The 17,800-nt window shown below is 45.7% G+C and overlaps 1 pseudogene; it reads left to right on the top strand.

Annotated features, from left to right (window-relative positions):
• The first annotated feature begins 967 nt into the window (after positions 1-967).
• On the top strand, positions 968-1,485 carry LOC119239574 (40S ribosomal protein S23-like; annotated as a pseudogene).
• The last annotated feature ends 16,315 nt before the right edge of the window (positions 1,486-17,800 follow it).

The following is a 17,800-nucleotide window of genomic DNA, read 5'->3' as shown; positions in this document are numbered from 1 at the left end:
GTTATTACTCACGGTGCTCATAGAGAACTCGGTGATCTCAATTAACGTCAATCTCTTACAGTTTTGACGATGCTGCTCATGTAGAACTCAGTTCTGAGCTCAAGTTGCATTAGCTGTTATAGTCATTAGGTATTTCACATGGAGACCTCAATTGTGAGCTCAGTTATTATTAGCTCTGTTGTACTTATTATGCAAGGTGTTCAGTCAATCCTTTATTACAAAGCATTCTTTTTTTTAGCACTGATTTTTTAAGAGATCATTATTCTTTTTTTTTTTTTTTAAAGATTTATTTATTTATTTATACATGCACTGGGTACAGTCAGAAGCACGGGAGGGTGAGAGAATTCACCAGAGCCAGAGCGGGGAGCAGAGCAGGCAGAAGGACCGAAGTACACTGCTGAGGGGAGCAGCGGGCGGCAGGAGAGGTCTGCGCGCCATGTGGGACCCTCCTCCGGTGGCCGGGAGCAGCCGGGGATCGAACCAGCGCCACAGAGGCTGCGGGGCAGCTTCGCAACCCAGCGCTCAACCGCTGCGCCACCGGGGAGGCCCAACTTCTACCACTTTAATACCAGGTGGTGGTCAGATTGTTTCTTTGTTCTCATTTTTTCAATATTATTCCAGTTCTTTTTTCCCAATGAGATTAAAAAGAAAAAACAACTCACAGATACTTATTCTGGATCATGTATGTTTTAATTATAAAGTAAATAGTATATTTTGTCTACTTTCTCAAGACAATTAGTACCACTTATTTTTCTTTCTGTCAAAGGTAAAGTTACTTGGCTAGTATTTCACTTTGCTACCATTTCAAATACTTAAATAGCAAGCAATATTGAAAATAAAGCAAGTGTCAAAATGATTATTTAAGTTGATTCAATACTTTACCATGCTTTCAAATGTTTTCTCGTCTAAGATACTGATTGGACTGTGGATCTGATCTCTCCAACACACTGCTGTGGAAGAAGAGGACATGGTGATAGAGATTTGCCAGGTTGTCGCCGTCTTCCCCACTGCCAGGGAGCTCAGAAGCCACGGAGGAGATGAGCAGCGGCAGGATGAACAGTGCGAGAAAGCCCACTTAGGCACTGGCCGCACAGCCAATGCTTTTGGAGGCGCTTCCCATGCAAAGGGAATTGTCCTGGGAAAAGTGGAAGTGGAAGCCAAACAGCCGGATTCTGCCCCCCGGAAAGGTGTCAGAGTCCAGCTGATCAAGAATTGGGGAAAAAAAGCCCGTCCTTTGTAGCCAGTGATGGTGGTTTTGAACTCTGTTGAGGACAAGGATGAAGTTCTGGTTGCTGGATTTGGCCGCAAAAGTCATGCTGCTGGTGACATTCCTGGAGGCTGATTTAAGGTTGTCAAAGCGGCCAACGTCTCTCTTTTGGCCCTTCACAAAGGCAAGAAGGAAAGACCAAGATCATAAGTTTGGATGGTGAAAGCACGGGAGCATCAATTTTCACATGGCAGAATGAAAAGTAAAATAAAATTTCAAAAACGAGATTTGGCAGAGATTATACACTGCTTGGTTGTAGAACCCAAACTCAGTTTAAGTCAGGTCAATACTAACATTGCTTAATAAGCTTCAGGCGTAACACAGTGTTATGTGTAGACATATCTACTGTCTATCAAGAGCTTATTTCTGCCACTTGTTTAGCTGTGTTTAGATTTTTGTAAACTGAGGATAAAAGGGTGTCTGTTAGGAATAATGAGATCATGCAGACATGGTAGATATTCCATGCTGAATATAAGGTGGCCTTCAATAAATGTTAACTATTATTAGTAATAATATAAAAATAATGTGAATCAACTGGGTTGCTTTTTCATTAGAATCCTTTGAACAACTTTTAAAATTGACCATGTTTCCCCAAATTCATAATATTTTAAAATAGAATGTTTTCCCATGACACTTTCACATAATAATATTATTCAGATTCCTTCCTTGTGAATAAAAGCTGACCTTCTAATCTGAGCAAATTGACCTGATTATGTTAAAACGAAAACCATCATGGTCATGATAAACAAGTGATACTATCTGAATAATTCAGAGTAATTGAATCAGTGTCTTTTCTCATACTTTTGTAGGTTTTAAAATGCATACATGAAAATATTGCTATAATAATGTGCATTTTATTTCAATAAATTTTAAGCAAAGCCCACTATTGCTGTAAAAGTAGTTGACTCCAGAATGAATTTTGCCAAGAACGGAATGCAGAAGTATATTCTATAATTTATTCTTCCAAATTTGGAAGGATTTACTAGAAAATTTTACTTTCACTGACACTTAAAATACTTAAACTTCCATAAACACTTAGAAATGGGTTAACAACTAGTACAGATTTACAGGAAAAAGATGACAGTAAGTAGTAGTGGAAATAGTGAATATTGAAAAGAAAATTACCTCTTATGAGGAATACATACACAAAACATTTTATTGTATCAACTTCAGAAAAGACTAAAAGGTTATTAATTCTAGTTAAATTGTCCAGAACTTCCAGAGCTCTCTGGGATAGAGAACTCATTGTCCTTCCCCCTTTAAGTTGAGTGCCTCCAGGGTTTAATAATTAACTGGCTTGGGGGCCTCCCCGGTGGCACAGCGGTTGAGCGCTGGCTGCGAAGCTGCCCACAGCCTCTGCAGCGCCGTTCGATCCCCGGCTGCTCCCCGCACCAGAGGAGGGTCCCACATGGCGCGCAGACCTCTTCTGCCGCCCGCTGCTCCCTCAGCAGTGTGCTTCGGTCCTTCTGCCTGCTCTGCTCCCTGCTCTGGCTCTGGTGAATTCTCTCACCCTCCCGCGCTTCTGACTGTACCAAGTGCTTGCATAAATAAGTAAAAATAAATCTTAAAAAAAAAATTTATCTCCCTTTAAAAAAAAATAATTAACTGGCTTGGTTCTTGAATCAAGATAGTCTTTAGCCTCCTAATCTTGCTTTTCTAAAAGCTTTGATCATAGTAAATTAAAAAAAATTATCAGCTATTTAATTGACATAGCAAATGCTTTTCAATAGATCTAGTGTCATTTTTTTTTAAGATTTATTTATTATTTATACAAGCACTGGGTACAGTCAGAAGCGCGGGAGGGTGAGAGAATTCACCAGAGCCAGAGCGGAGCAGAGCAGGCAGAAGGACCGAAGTACACTGCTGAAGGGAGCAGCGGGCGCAGGAGAGGTTTGCGCGCCATGTGGGACCCTCCTCCTGTGGCCGGAAGCAGCCGGGATCGAACCGGCACTGCAGAGGCTGTGAGCAGCTTCGCAACCCAGCGCTCAAGCGCTGTGCCACCGGGGAGCCCTAGTGTCATTTTTTTAATCTGTGGATTTCTTAAAAGTAATACTGTTTATATTTCTAGAATTAACTCTGTTGTGAGACTCAAGATTTTATACACAAGTGCACATGATTTGTGAACATTTTATTGAAGTTTTACAACTTTACTTATAAAGGGAACTAGTAAAATGTTTTATGTCACTGTTATTTTAAGATTTTGGTAGCAGTTATAATAATTTGATAAATCTTCTAGGTTTATTTTCAGTAACTATCAAATGTTAAGATATATTTATAAAGTAGCTTTCCATTAAAAATTCAATTGGGGGGACCTCCTGGTGTGCAGGCATTAAGACACAGCACTATGAAGCTATCTGCAGCCTCTGCAGCAGGAATTCGGTCCCTGGCCAGAGAGATGACCCACATGGCACAGCAGACCCCACATTCACAGGTGACCTCCTGACTTGCCCGCTGCTCCCCTCAGCAGTGTATTTCAGCCAGTCTGCCTGTTCTGCCCCCCACTCTGGTGAATCCTCTCACCCCCCACACCTCTGGCCTGTACCCCAGTTCTTATATGCATAAACAAATAAATCTTTTTAAATTAATTAACTAATTAATTAAAATTCACATTGACTAAAGTTATTTGGGATAGGGGTAATTTTATATCTTTAGTAGTTTTTATTCATTTGCATCATTTAGCTGTCTGTAGTAATATCCTAGTGGTGATGTGATTTCCTCACATTATCCCTCCAGTCCACAAGGCGGCGCACTTGGTTTAGGCGTTCCTTCCTTTGCCCGTGGAGCCTCTCCTTCCTCCATCTGCTTCCATGCCCGCTGGTTTTTCGGGCCCTGAATCTCGCCTGTTACCACGTCAGTCCACAAGGTGGCGCCGTCCGCCCCTGCCTTCCTTCCTTTGCCCCCCGGCGCTTCTCCTTCCTCCGCGGTTTCATTTTGCGCTCAAAATAAACGTCATTACTCGTTGCCTGTTCAAACCTGTTAGTAAAGAAAGACTGCCGGGGCAAATAAATAAATACATAAATAAATAGATAGATAGATAAATAAATAAATAAATAAAAGGAAAGCAGGAACGGAGTTGGGAATGCCTGCAACCTGGTGTCACCCCAGTAATCAACAAGGCCCCTGACATTTGAGAGCGCTTGGGAGGGCTGCGCAGGCACTTTCCCCTTCAGAAGGCAGAGCTCAGCCAGATCTGCGCTTTCTCTCTACATTTAGGGAGGAAAGGAGAGAGAGGAGCTGACAGGCAAGACCCCTGAGATTATTGACTCAGCCAAAAGAGAAGGGCGTTAGGGCCAGGCAGGCCCAGGTGGCGGCCATGGCTTTTCCCTCCAAATTCTGAGCCTCGGTTTACTTATTTATTCACGGGAGAGCGTCCCCTCCACTTTAGAGCTATGCACGATTCATTCATGGGCGACCTGCTGAGGGCCCATTATCTGCTAGAAGCTGAGGATAAAGCTGAGTTGACAGCTCAGTGTCCTGGGGGGAAGTCAGGTACACGGCAACTTCAGCAGGTGGCCCCAAGGACTGTGACGGGAAGCTTGAGCTGCCTTTGTCTTTCCTGTAAGGGACACCCGATACACCTTGTCGGGGGTTGTAGGGGGAACCTGCACATTGGATTTATTTTGCTAGTACTTTCACTTGTGCTGTTTTTACATGGTTTTTTTTGGTATTAGGGTAATGTTGCCATCATTAAATGTATTAGCATTCCCTCTTAGATTTTTATAAATAATTTTGTTATAGGACAGGGAGAGGGTCAGCCCAAACCCTGCAAACCTGCCTATTCTAAATGGGTTCTGCCATCCGCCGCATCAGCACAAAACATATAAGACTTTAATGGGAAGGAACTTTAATAAAACTAGGAAACAATACAGGTAAGGCAAAGAGTCTAGTTTCTAAATGAAGCACCCAAAGTTACCCGTCCCCTCGTGGGTAAAAGTCCATCCATATGGGATCCGCCCAGAACAAGGCCCCAAAGCCTGCTACAAGTCTAAAGCATCTTCCAGTGGGGACCCACAGCAAAGGGTCACAAACAACCGGACAAGCCTGGAAGGAAAAGAGCAAAATCAACATCAAGATAAAAGCTGCCATTGTCACCTCCCCACAGGTCTCACCCACATCTGTGTCACCCAGTCCACGACCAAAAGACAAGCGCAGTTTCTTTACGTGTCTCTAGGCTCCATGCGCCTCCTCCAGGTCTCCTGGCTCCATCCTGCTTCCTTCCTTAGTCTCTTCTGCAGCTTCTCCTCTTCCTGCTCAGCTCCACCCTTCCTTGGGTGGGGCAGGGAACCAGGAACCTCCCCCTTTCCTGGGGACCACCCTGTTACAAATCCTCTCACCCCCTGCACCTCTGGCCTATACCCCAGTTCTTGTATGCATAAAGAAATCTTAAAAAAATATTTTGTTGTCAGATAAAAATGGGAAAATTGTACTTGCATGGGTCTTATGATTTAATAATGACCCATAAATAAGATTATCTTCAGATGCGATTACAACATTATGTTTTTTTATTGACATGGATTCTTTTTTCATTTTATGTCACAATAAAAGCTATCATATATTAAGTCTCATTTACCTGAGCATCTTGTCCAACCTGAGTTTCATCAACTCTAGGATCAGGGTCTCTATTAGCCTAAAATAGAAAATGTGCCATATTATTGAATTACAGGGGTGTTTCATGCAAAAGCAGACATGGCTCCATCTAAAGGTACATAAAGCTTTTATTCTTAGGAAAAATATGTTTTTATTAAGATCATAACAATCCTATAAGATTTCACTTTATCACACTGCACTGTGTAGATTCAGTCTGACCTTGTTGGTCTGAAATTCAAATATAGTGGGGTGTGTGTGTGTGTGTGTGTGTGTGTGTGTGTGTAAAACACCTATGAATTAGCCAGTAAGAGTTTAGGTAGGATGTTCCAAAACACAACCAAACTCACATTGGCAGTGTAACAGGGTGGTCCCCGAGAAAAGGGGAGGTTCTAGGGGACCACCAAGAGGAGGGTGGAGCTGAACAGGGAGAAGAAGCTGGAGAGGAGACTGAAGGAGGAAGGAAGCAGGATGGAGAGCCAGAAGGAGACCTGGAGGAGGCACATGGAGCAGATAGACATGTGAAGAAGCTGCACTTGCCTCTTCATCCTGGACTGGGTGACACAGTTGTGGGTGACAGACCTGTGGGGAGGTGACAATGGCAGCTTTTATCTTGGTTTTGATTTTGCTCTTTTCCTCCCAGACTTGTCTGACTGTTTCTGACCCTTATTTATGGTTGTCCACCAGAAGTTACTTTACACTTGGGGCAGGCTTTCAGGCCTTGCTTTGGGCCAATCCTGTTTGGCTGGACTTTTACCCATGAGGGGATGGGTAAGTTTGGGTGCTAGATTTGGAAACTATATTCTTTGTCTTGTCTGTATTGCACACTAATTGTATTAAACTTCCTTTCCATTAAAGGTCTTATATGTTTTGTCTTGATGCAGCAGATGGCAGAACCTATTTAGAGCAGGCAGGTTTGGGGAGTCTGGGGTACCCCTCTCCCTGCCCTGTAACAGCCCCTCACAGCCAGAACCCAGTAAGTATCAGAAATGATTAAAAGAACTTTAAGTGAATTTACATATTCAGACCAGTAAGATTTTTTAATCAAACTGTAAATATTCTCCACCCAATACCTGAAGAACTACCAGTGTCCTCTGGCTGTATCATGAAGTATCCCCCACCACATCATCTTCCAGTCTTGAGCCATATTCTTGTAAGAGAATCATTTCAAACATATTTACAGCTTTTCAACTAGGAAAAAATAGATCCTTCCCCATTAATCAAATGGAAAAGACATAAAGGAAGAAACACTTGGTTAATATAAATGTTCTCTACTCCCCCTCTGAGTACTCCAGAGACTAGAGGCAAATGCCTTCTGTGAATAGCTTAAGGATAACAAATTAGTATTTCTAAATGGCTGAGTCATGATTTAGATTAGAATCAAATGCTTTTGGAGACTAATTTGTTCACATATGTCCCGTAAAGGAGAAGAATAATGGGAACAAGAAAAGCACAGAGTGAGGTAATAAATGTTAGGTGACACACACATTAAAAGTGATGATTGGGCCTCCCCAGTGGCGTAGCAGTTGAGCGCTGGGCTGCAAGGCTGCCCACAGCCTCTGCAGTACCGGTTCAATCCCCGGCCGCCTGCGAGGGCCCCACGTGGTGCGCAGACCTCTCCTGCCAAGCCCGCTGCTCCCCTCAGCAGTGTACTTTGTCAGTCTGCCTGTTCTGTTCTCCACTCTGGTGAATTCACTCACTCACCCTCCTCTGCTTCTGACTATACCCAGTGCTTGTATAAATAAATAAATAAATAAATCTTTTTTTTTTTTTTAAGTGATAAGATTACATCATTTTCTCATGAAATCGTGTTATTTTAATTTGTGAAATTGATAATTCTATTTGTGATTGATATTGTTTGTATTTCTTAAACACTATGGGGACAGTAAATACAGTAATATCGACTAAATGAGTCTTTTGTCTCTGTGGCTGTCTTTGTTTCTTTTAACATTCATGCTAAAATAGATTATATAATTTTTCTTTTTTGAAGGAATAAAGGGTTAGTGTGTAAAAAAATTACCTGTGGTATATAATGTGATGGAAACTTACAAGCCTGAAGCTTGATAATTTCTACCTGTAAAAGCCACATCTCCAAAAGTGAGAGCCTTCATTTCTCAAAGAAGAAACAGAATCTGAAGAGAGGGCCTCCATGGTGGTGCAAAGGGTTAAGCACTGCACTATGAAGCAATCCACAGTCTCTGCAGCACAAGTTCAATCTCCAGCCAGCCAGGGAGCAACCCACATGGCGCAGCAGACCTCTCCTGACTCGCCCCCTGCTCCCCTCAGCAGTGTACTTCAATCTGCCTGTTCTGTTCCCCACTCTGTCTGTGGCGAATCCTCTCACCCCCCTGCATCTCTGGCCTGTACCCCAGATCTTGTATACATAAATAAATAAATCTTTTAAAATAATAAAAATTTTAAAAAGACTAGAACATAAGACCTGAAACCATAAGATATGTGGAAGAAAATATAGGCAAAATACTCCATGATATACATCTCAGAAACATCTTTAAAGACTCATCTCCAAAGCAAAGAAAGTGAAGGAAAAGATAAACAGCTGGGATTACATCAAACTAAAAAGCTTCCTACAGCATAAGAGACAATAACCAAAACAAAGAGACACCCTATTGATTGGGAGAAAATATTTGTACTCCACCCAACTGATAAAGGACTGATTTCAAAGATCCACAATGGGCTCACAAAACTCAACAAAAACAAAGCAAACAATCGTCAAAAGATGGGCAGAAGAGCTAAAAAGACACTTCTCCAAAGAGGAAATGCAAATGGCCCACAGGTATATGAAAAAATATTCAATATCACTTATAATCAGGGAAATGCAAAAACCACAATGAGATACCTCACACCAGTGAGAATGCCCCATATTATAAAAAAAAAAAAAAATGCTTGCAAGGATGTAGAGAAAAAAGAACCCTCTTACACTGCTGATGGGAATGCAATCTGGTCCAACCACTATGGAGAGCTGTGTGGAGGTTCTTCAAATAACTAAAAATGGAGATACTATATGACCCAGCAATTCCACACCTAGGAATCTACCCAAAGGACACAAAAACATTAATTCAAAAGGAAACCGATATTTATTGCACTCCGATATTTATTGCAGCACTATTTACAATAGGTAAGATATGAAAACAGCCTAAATGTCCAAAAATAGATGACTGGATCAAGAAGATGTGGTACATATATACCATGGAATATTACTCAGCAATCAAAAAAAGATAAATTCATGCCATTTGCAGCAACATGGATGGAGCTGGAAGGGATTATGCTCAGCAAAATAAGTCAGAAGGAAAAAGAAAAATATTGGATGGTTTCACTTATAGGGGAAATATAGGGGAATCAAATAAGGGATCAGGGGGGAAAAGGAAGACAAAACTAGCAGGCAACTATAAATTGGAGACATTCAGCAGGGGAGGGAGGAGGGAGAGTGATTAATACATGTGCAGGAAGAGCACAAGAAACTATGGTGACGGTGTGCAGGTGACTTGGTGGTAGGAATTTACAGGGACCATAGCTGAGAGGTGAAATCAAACATTGTACAAAAATGAACAATGATGCAAGGGCCTCTCTGGTGGCACAGTGGGTTCAGCACAGCACCGTGAAGCTGTCCGCAGCCACTGCAGTGCGGGTTCAATTCCCGGCTGGCCAGGGAGATTCCCCCATGGCGCAGCAGACTTCTTCTGTCTCATCTGCTGCTCCCTTAGCAGTGCTTTCGGTATGTTTGCTTGGTCTGCTGCCCACTCTGTCTCTGGTGAGTCCTCTCACCCTCCTGCGCCTCTGGCCTGTACCCCAGCTATTATATAAATAAAAAAATTAAAAATAAAAAAAAATTTAAATGAACAATGATGCAATATATACATATATGTATATATAAATAAATAAAATATTTAAAAAGAGAATAAAAGTCCTGGGAAAACATTCAATGACGGAGATGAAAAACTATAAAATACTGTTGAAAGAAATTGAAAACACAAGTAAATGGAAAGATAGTCTGTGCTCATAATTGAAATAATTATAATTATTGAAAGGTGGAGACTCCCCAAAGCAAACTACAGATTCAGCACAGTCCTAATCAAAATTCCGATGACATTTTTCACAGAAACAGGACTCACAATCCTGAAATGCACAGGGGAGCACAACGGACTGGGATGAGGCCAAACACTCCTGAGAGTGAAGCTAGAGACAACTTGCTCCCTGACTTCAAACTGTTAATTGGACACAAAGTCTCAACTGAAATTAGTTTATTGGATAATTAATGTGAGGATTTAAACCCAAGAAGCAGTGTGACAGATTTTATTCCAAAAAACAAGAGTTTGAATTTAGTTTATATGAATAGAGTGAGTTATTGACATTAAAAATGTAATTATTCTGCACAGGAGTCTCTTTTTTAAAAAAAATTATTTATTTTTGTATAGAACTGGGGTGGAGGCCAGAGGTGTCGGGGATAAGAGGATTCCCCAGCGACAGAGTGGGGCACAGAACAGGCAGACTGACTGAAACACACTGCTGAGGGGAGCAGCGCCATGTGGTCATCTGCGCCATGTGGGTCATCTCCCTGTCCAGGGATCGAATTCAGGCCATCGCAGTGGGCCATGGCCGTGGTGGCGCTGAGCCTTAATCCCTAGGCCGCCAGGGAAGCCCAAGGACAGGGATCTTCTATTCTAACTTGTCCCAACCCTAAACCTAGGCTGATGCTGGAGGAAGGCGAAGGTGGACTTAACCTCTTCCTCAGCAATGCGCTGGGAGATGCAAGGGCTGAGCGCCCATTGTTAAATCTTCTTTATGTGCCTCCATGCGCAACACTGGGGTTTTAAAAACCGGCTTCACCTTCAGGGCACATGCCCTGGACAGTACAGGGTGGAGCTGCTTACGCTGGGAGTCTGGGACGTGCCCGCTAGACCTGCCTGCTAGACCTGAGGGTCTAGCAAATTTCACAATATGTTCCTCAAAGAATACTGTAAGTCCACTAGAATAAAAGCCCATGGATCGATGGAACGGAAAGGAGAGCCCAGGAAACCCACACCAGGTGTCATCAATACACCACAAAGCGCCAGGAGCCGGGAGCTCAAGACCGGCTTTCCTCAATGGAGGTGGAACTCGGAGGGGTTACGCTCAGCAGTGAGCCCGGACCCCTGTGATCCTCCAGGTCCAATGGGGAGCCCAGAAAAGCCCTCCGTTTCCACATCCAGCCCTTCCCACTCTGGGTCCTCCAACCAGACCCTCCGCAGTCAGACGCCGGCAGGAAGATGCTCGCCCTTCCTCTCACCTTTCGCTCACCTCCTCCTCTCGGGGCTCAGGGAGATCCCCAGATCAAAGCGCAGATGTCGCCTCCTCGCTGGGAGGGTCCAGAAGAGACCAGGCACCAAGTCCACTCCCAGGCCCTGGGAAGCCCGGCTCTGCGGAGAGCAGGTGGCTGCGCTGCGCAGCGTGCGGTGGGAGGGGCTGTGCCGGCGCCCCTGGCAGGTGCGAGCGGAGGGGGCGGGGCCCACCGCAGAGGGGCTCTCGGTGGCCGCACCCCCCAGCCGTCCCTCCACAGCCGGACACTTTGGAAATTCAGACTCAGATGGAGGCAAACATCCCTGTCTTCTCCAAAAGCACTGTCCATGAAAATGCCAAGAAGCCACTAAAATGGCCAAATGGGTCTACTTGGATTTAAGAACTTGCTCAGGATGATTTAGAAGTGACCAGAAATGACTTAACAAAGCCGGTCCCTGCCCTTGGATACTGACAGTGGGTGTGTGCATCCCCCAGATCCTGGCCGGGATCAGCGCGGTCCCCGTTCTCTGCTGTACCCGCACTGCCCGTTCTGGCCACCAGGTGGCGCTCTCTGCTGTTTCTCTGGCCTTGGTGCCTCAGCGCCTTCCACTCCCCTTGGACCCTCGCTCATCCCTCTGTGTCCTTCACTCACCATCGGCCTCTAATTGCCAAGGCTCATTTGTGTATGTACTGTTATTTATTTCACCATTCCCTGGGGTTTTCATTTCGATTAGTTCCAATTATTTGTCACTATAAAGAAAGTGCTGGTGAATATTTTGACACAAAAATTTTATCTGCATTTCAAAATGTTTCCTTAGGTCATTCGCCAAAAACAGAACGACTGTATCAAGCAGTATAAATATTCTAAAGTCACAGTTCTATGCAGAAGGGTGGTGCAAATTTATTCTTTTCTCAGGAATGAATGACAGTACATATTTCTCCTCGACTTCGCTAACGTTTCACTCTATCTTTCAAGGGTTTTGATGCAAACTTCCCACCAGAACCAAGTACACAAAAAAGTTTTATTATATGTAAGAAATATTTAACTGCTTTAGACCCTCAAAGGGTCTAAATGCTGAGTAGCATTAGCTCAGTAGTTCTCATAAATTAAAAAAAATTAAACTACCCCGGAATTTTAAGAGGTAAAATACAAGAATAAAGGAAGAAAACTGTAGCAGAATGACCAGCCGGTTTCCAAACATGAATCACACCGTGAGATTACATTAATTTGTCTCCGTTGCAACCGGGTGCATAATGGAGTTCTAGCCAGCTGAACTGGGACAGAAGAGAAGTACGCTAATAAAACTCCCCACACCTCATCCTGCTTTGCCTTCTCCATCCTTTTGCTGCATGCAGATGACCCCAGGGACACAGGGGAGGACAGAATCACAATATGAAGAACTTAGTTCCTAAATGATCAGGTGGAATGCCACCCGGCCAGAAAGACACTGAAATGACAGAGGAATGGATTTTATAGGCTAAAGCATCTGGAATTCCAGGTTATACATGTTTCAGCAGCTGGGTTCATTAACTGTGACCATTACAAGTTATTTCTTTTTTTTTAATTAATTAATTAATTTTATTTATTTATACAAGCACTGGGCACAGTCAGAAGCGCGGGAGGGTGAGAGAATTCACCAGAGCCAGAGCAGGGAGCAGAGCAAGCAGAAGGACCGAAGTACACTGCTGAGGGGAGCAGCGGGCGGCAGGAGAGGTCTGCGCGCCATGTGGGACCCTCCTCTGGTGGCCGGGGAGCAGCCGGGGATCAAACCGGCGCTGCAGAGGCTGCGGGCAGCTTCGCAACCCAGCGCTCAAACGCTGTGCCACCAGGGAGACCCACAAGTTATTTTTTGAGTAATAACCATAACCTACACACTTTGTTCAATGTGTTGTGTTTTCTTATACCATTTTTTCTAAACCATTCATATTGATACCATCTTCAAGAGAATTACCCTAAATGTAAATTCTTCCCAAGCTGAGATTACTGCTCTCCATAGAGATAATTCTCAATAATAACTGTCGTCTGAAACTTCTTGAAGTTCTTATGAGTCCTAAAGCTCTACTTGGCTCTAAACAACAACTCCAATTTGGAAACAGGGCTATAGGGGTGCTGTAGCCATCCAAGGACAGTGCCCAATAGAAGACAGGTCACTGTCTGTGGGCTTTCACTCTCAGACCACTCAAGTTCAGGAAACAATGGGGTTTATTTAACAAACAGGGGAGACAAAGAGTTTCTAAGGTTACAGATGACCAGCTATCTTACCCTAGATAGTGTCCACAATGTCCAGAAATCCCAAACAAAAGGCCTCTCATCCAACATGGCACCATCCAGCCAGCGAGAGCCTGGAGCATGAAAACTTGTCTAGCCCTTTTTCTCTGAAAGCCTAGGGTTTCCTTAGACCTGCTCTGAAAGTCTGGTCTCACCCTAGCCCTTTGTTCCTCCTGTAAAATGAGGTCTTTAAGAATCCCGGGGTTTTGTTTGTTTGTTTGTTTTTGTTTTAAAGATTTATTTATACATACAAGAACTGGGGTATAGGCCAGCGTTTTGGGAGGTGAGAGTATTCACCAGAGTCAGAGTGTGGAACAGAACAGGCAGATGGACCGAAACACACTGCTGAGGGGAGCATCGGGCGAATCAGGAGAGGTCTGCTGCACCATGTGGGCCACCTCCCTGGTCGGGGATCGAACTCGTGCTGCAGTGGCTGCGGTGAGCTCCATAGGTTGCATCTTAACCCCTTGCGCCACCAGGGAGGCCCCTGGTTGTTGTTGTTTTGTTTTTTTGTTTTAAGATTTATTTATTTATGCATACAAGAGCTGGGGTACAGGCCAGAGCTGCGGAGGGTGAGAGGATTTACCAGAGACAGAGTCGGGAGCAGAACAGGCGGAGAGACTGAAATACACTGCTGAGGGGAGCAGCAGGCGAGACTGGAGAGGTCTGCTGCACCATGTGGGTCACCTCTCTAGCCAGGGATCGAACTCACGCTGCAGTGGCTGCAGATAGCTTCATAGTACTGAGACTTAATCCCTTGAGCCACCAGAGAGGCCCCCAGAATCCTGGTTTGAGCATCCTGTGGGGTCACTTGGCTGGATTCTCACTGCTCCAGTTCCTGACAACCTGGGCTCCACTGACAACTGTACCACCACAGAGCGCTCTCCGGGGCAGTCTCTACATGGCTGTCCTCACAGGCCCTCTGGGTCTGTCCAGTGAGGAGGGCTGATTATAAGAATGGGTTCTGGGGAACATGCTCCGCCCCTGACCTGCATGTGACTTGGCCAGTTGCCTTACTTCTCCCAACCTCCATGTCATCCGCTGACCGTGTAGTGTCCCTCGCACACTCAAGGCCCTGCCATGTGCTTTCTTAATAAATTCTTGCATGCAATGGGCTTCACACCCTGCCTGACCCATAGTACGTGTTCAATAAGAGGCAGCTATTTAAATTATTCCCACATGCAGGTGAAAAAATTGAGGCTCAGAAAGAAAGGGCACTGTCCAAGGCTGGGAAATGGTGGAGCCCAGTCCCACCTGGCTACCTTCCCCTGCCTTTGTCCCATTCTGCCCAGCGGATGTGAGGCTGCACCATACAGTGTCAGCCACCAGGGGGCGAAAGGTGAGGCCCCGAGCTGGCAGGCAGAAGCCCTTGGGGCAGAGGAGACTCTCCTCCCTGGAGACACAAAGATGAATAAAAGAGCCTCTGCCCACAGGGGCTGCCCTGCCTGGAGCTGGGACCCAGGGTGCTCAGGGCACAGCAGTATGGCTTCCTACACAGAGGATCAAGGACACGTCCACAGTTATCACCTGGGTGCCTAGATGTGACTGGCTTGTTGAATCAGACAGGTCACAAGAAATGGCGACCTCCCTCCCAATCTGAACTTTTTAGACGGTCCAAGTGTCAAACATTCCCGCCCACTGTTGGAATAAAGCTTCAAGTGCTGGAGAGGAGAATGGGCCAAAGCAGGGGGCTGGAAGAGCACAAAAAATGGTGGAGATGAGTCACGGGTGCTATGGTGGTGGGAGAACTACAGGAACTACAGCTGAGGGGCAATACCAAATACTATCCTGAAATTAACAAGGTGTAAGAAAATAGATTAAACATTAAAAAAAAAGCATCAGGTGGCCCAAAGTCTCCAATACAGTGGCACTTAAATGACTTCCAACAGCCAGATGGCTCACAAAATCCATTACTTCCCAAGTCCTCAGCTCCACTTGGGGCAGGAACGCTGATAGCATCGCCCCAGCTTCGTGGTGTGCACACATGCACACAAACACTACCAGCAGCCACGGTGAGGGGGCACCCACTCTCGTGCCACTGACTTGAGTAAGTGTACCCTCCACCTTTCATAAATGACCCTAATCCCAGTGTGGGCCCTGTCAAGTCCGGAGGGAACTTCTGAATCCTCAGAGAAAACAGCTCTTGCCTTGCACAGTTCTCAGCATGAACAAGAACTGGCCTAGGTCGCACGCAGGTCACAGCTAGTGTGTCTGATCAGGGCTACTGCTCTCAGATGAGGCAGCTGGCTTCCTCCCTGGCCTGCGACCCTGAGCCTGCTACAGGCCTGCTATTCACAGAGACTCCTGCCCAGGACTTTTGGTTTCAGTTTCTGAGCACAGAAATAGGTTCTCCTCCTCCTTCTCTCTGCCAACCCCCACTCTCTCCTCCCTCCTCCCGTCTCTCTGTCCTTCGTTCCCTCTCCCACCCTAGTGGGGAATGACCTCCTGGTCCCTGGCTCTGCTGGAACAGAGAGGGACAGAGTGAGAAGTGAGGAAAGTTGTCAGCTTCATGCTCATGTTGTGTAATGCAGGGGGTACAGTCACCTTGCTGTCACCAAAATTTGCATAGTTATTAGCACACTTTGAGATTAAAGGCCACAAAGTGTTCTGAGAGGGAGCATTTTTTCCTAAATTGTCTGAAGTGCTCCAAGTGGGATGAAGGGGCTGAATGCATTTTGGCCCTGATCCCCCAAGGCAGCCTATACCCCACAAGTCACACACACCCCAACCTTGCATACTAACCCATTTGCCCCTCATTGCTCAACTTCTCAACTATGCTAGAGTCCCAGTGAGAGACCCTCGTTCAAAAGAGGTTAACCAATCACCGCTGGAACATTTGTGGGATCCCAAGCAAATGTCTTCCTTTTTGGGGCTTCAGTTTCCCCAACTAGATTACGTAGAGAGGACAACATGATGTATAAGGGGCCCTAAAGATTTAGCATATGAGTCTATGTTTAAGGTGCCTGGAAGGCAGAGAAATTAGAGCCTAAGGAACCCGTTTCTTCTGAAAGAAGGAAGTTGCTGTTCCCCAGACTGAAAGCAGAGTTCAGAGAGCAATCTTAAATTAGAGGATGATGGAGTGGGGGAGGAGGGGGGCAGGGCATGAGGTTATCCAAAGGGGCTTGATGACCCGAGGCAGGTCCCCAACCTCTCAAAACCTTAATTTCTTCCCCCATGAGGTGGGGTGATAATACTCCCCTCGCAGGTGCCTGTGAGGAGTAAAGTGGATGCCCTATGCAAGGACTGTGGCCCAGAAGAGGCATTCACAGGACAGAGGAAAGGAGCCCCGTGGGACCTAGGGGAGCCAGGTCTGAGGCCTGCCCTGGGTTCCATCTGTGGAGCACAGCAGCTGCTCAAAATCTACCAAGGCCTGAGCTCAGGCTTCTGGGCAGGAAACCTACCTGGTTTCCTTTGGGCCTGGCAGGCCACCCGGTCTTCCTCTCCAAGTGAGCTCTCCCACCCCTGATATCTTTGTATAACCGCACTTCCGGGAGGGTGCCTAGGGCCTGCACAGGCACCTAGGAACCCCAACGAGCCCAAACCACTTAGCTCAGCCTGCAAAGTCCTCCCCTATCTACCCTCACCCCTCCCTAGCCACCCTAGGTTACCTGACACCCCCAAACAAGCCATGCAGAGTCATACCTCCATGTCTCTGCTTATGCTGTATCCCTTCTGTGTCACATGTCCTTGCTTCTCCCCGCTCCCTGCCCCCAAGAGAGCTAAATCCTGCTCATTGTTTAGAACCCAGCTCAAATGTCTCCTTCTCTGGGAAGCCTTTCCCTGTCTTTCCAGTAAAGAAAATAATCACTCTTCCTGTTGACTCCCTCAGCCCAGGAGTCCTGCAGGACTGAGTCAGTCACACCCCCACCAAGCCTCAGTGTCCTCATCTATAAAATGGAGGCAAATTTCCCTCTACCTAAGGCGGGGTGCAGAATTCACCCTGGTAAGCCCTGGTAGAAACTTCAGTTGCCCCAGCCAACCCTGCAGCAAGAAAAACGGAGCGTGTGTCTTGCCCCTTTCTCCATCCTTTTATTCCGGCTCTTTTCAGTGGGTCTTCAGGTTCCCGCCCAGGGGAAACTACCAGCCCACATCTCATTGGAAGATCAATAATGATTGATGGGCTGTGAGCCCAATGATTGACCTAGTCCTCCCCATTGCTCTCTTTCGGGCCTCTACCTGAGGGAGGCAGGAGCCAGAGCCCTCTGGGGATGAGGGTCTGATCTTCACAGGCAGCCTCATGGCAGCCTGTGCAGCCTGAACATCACTGATGACTCAGGTCTACTCCCCGCCCTTCCCCTTCAGGAAGAGGCCCTGTCATAAGCGCAGTCATGCTACATAAAAATAGCTCAGTTCACAGCTACATGAACACCAGGACTTTCCACCGAGGGAAGAGGAAGGCCATTTCC

This window comes from Talpa occidentalis, unplaced genomic scaffold (genome assembly GCF_014898055.3).
Source record: "Talpa occidentalis isolate TD23 unplaced genomic scaffold, MPIMG_talOcc4v2.1 talOcc4.11, whole genome shotgun sequence".
NCBI classification, from domain to species: domain Eukaryota; kingdom Metazoa; phylum Chordata; class Mammalia; order Eulipotyphla; family Talpidae; genus Talpa; species Talpa occidentalis.
This window is presented reverse-complemented; position numbering and strand designations above follow the sequence as displayed.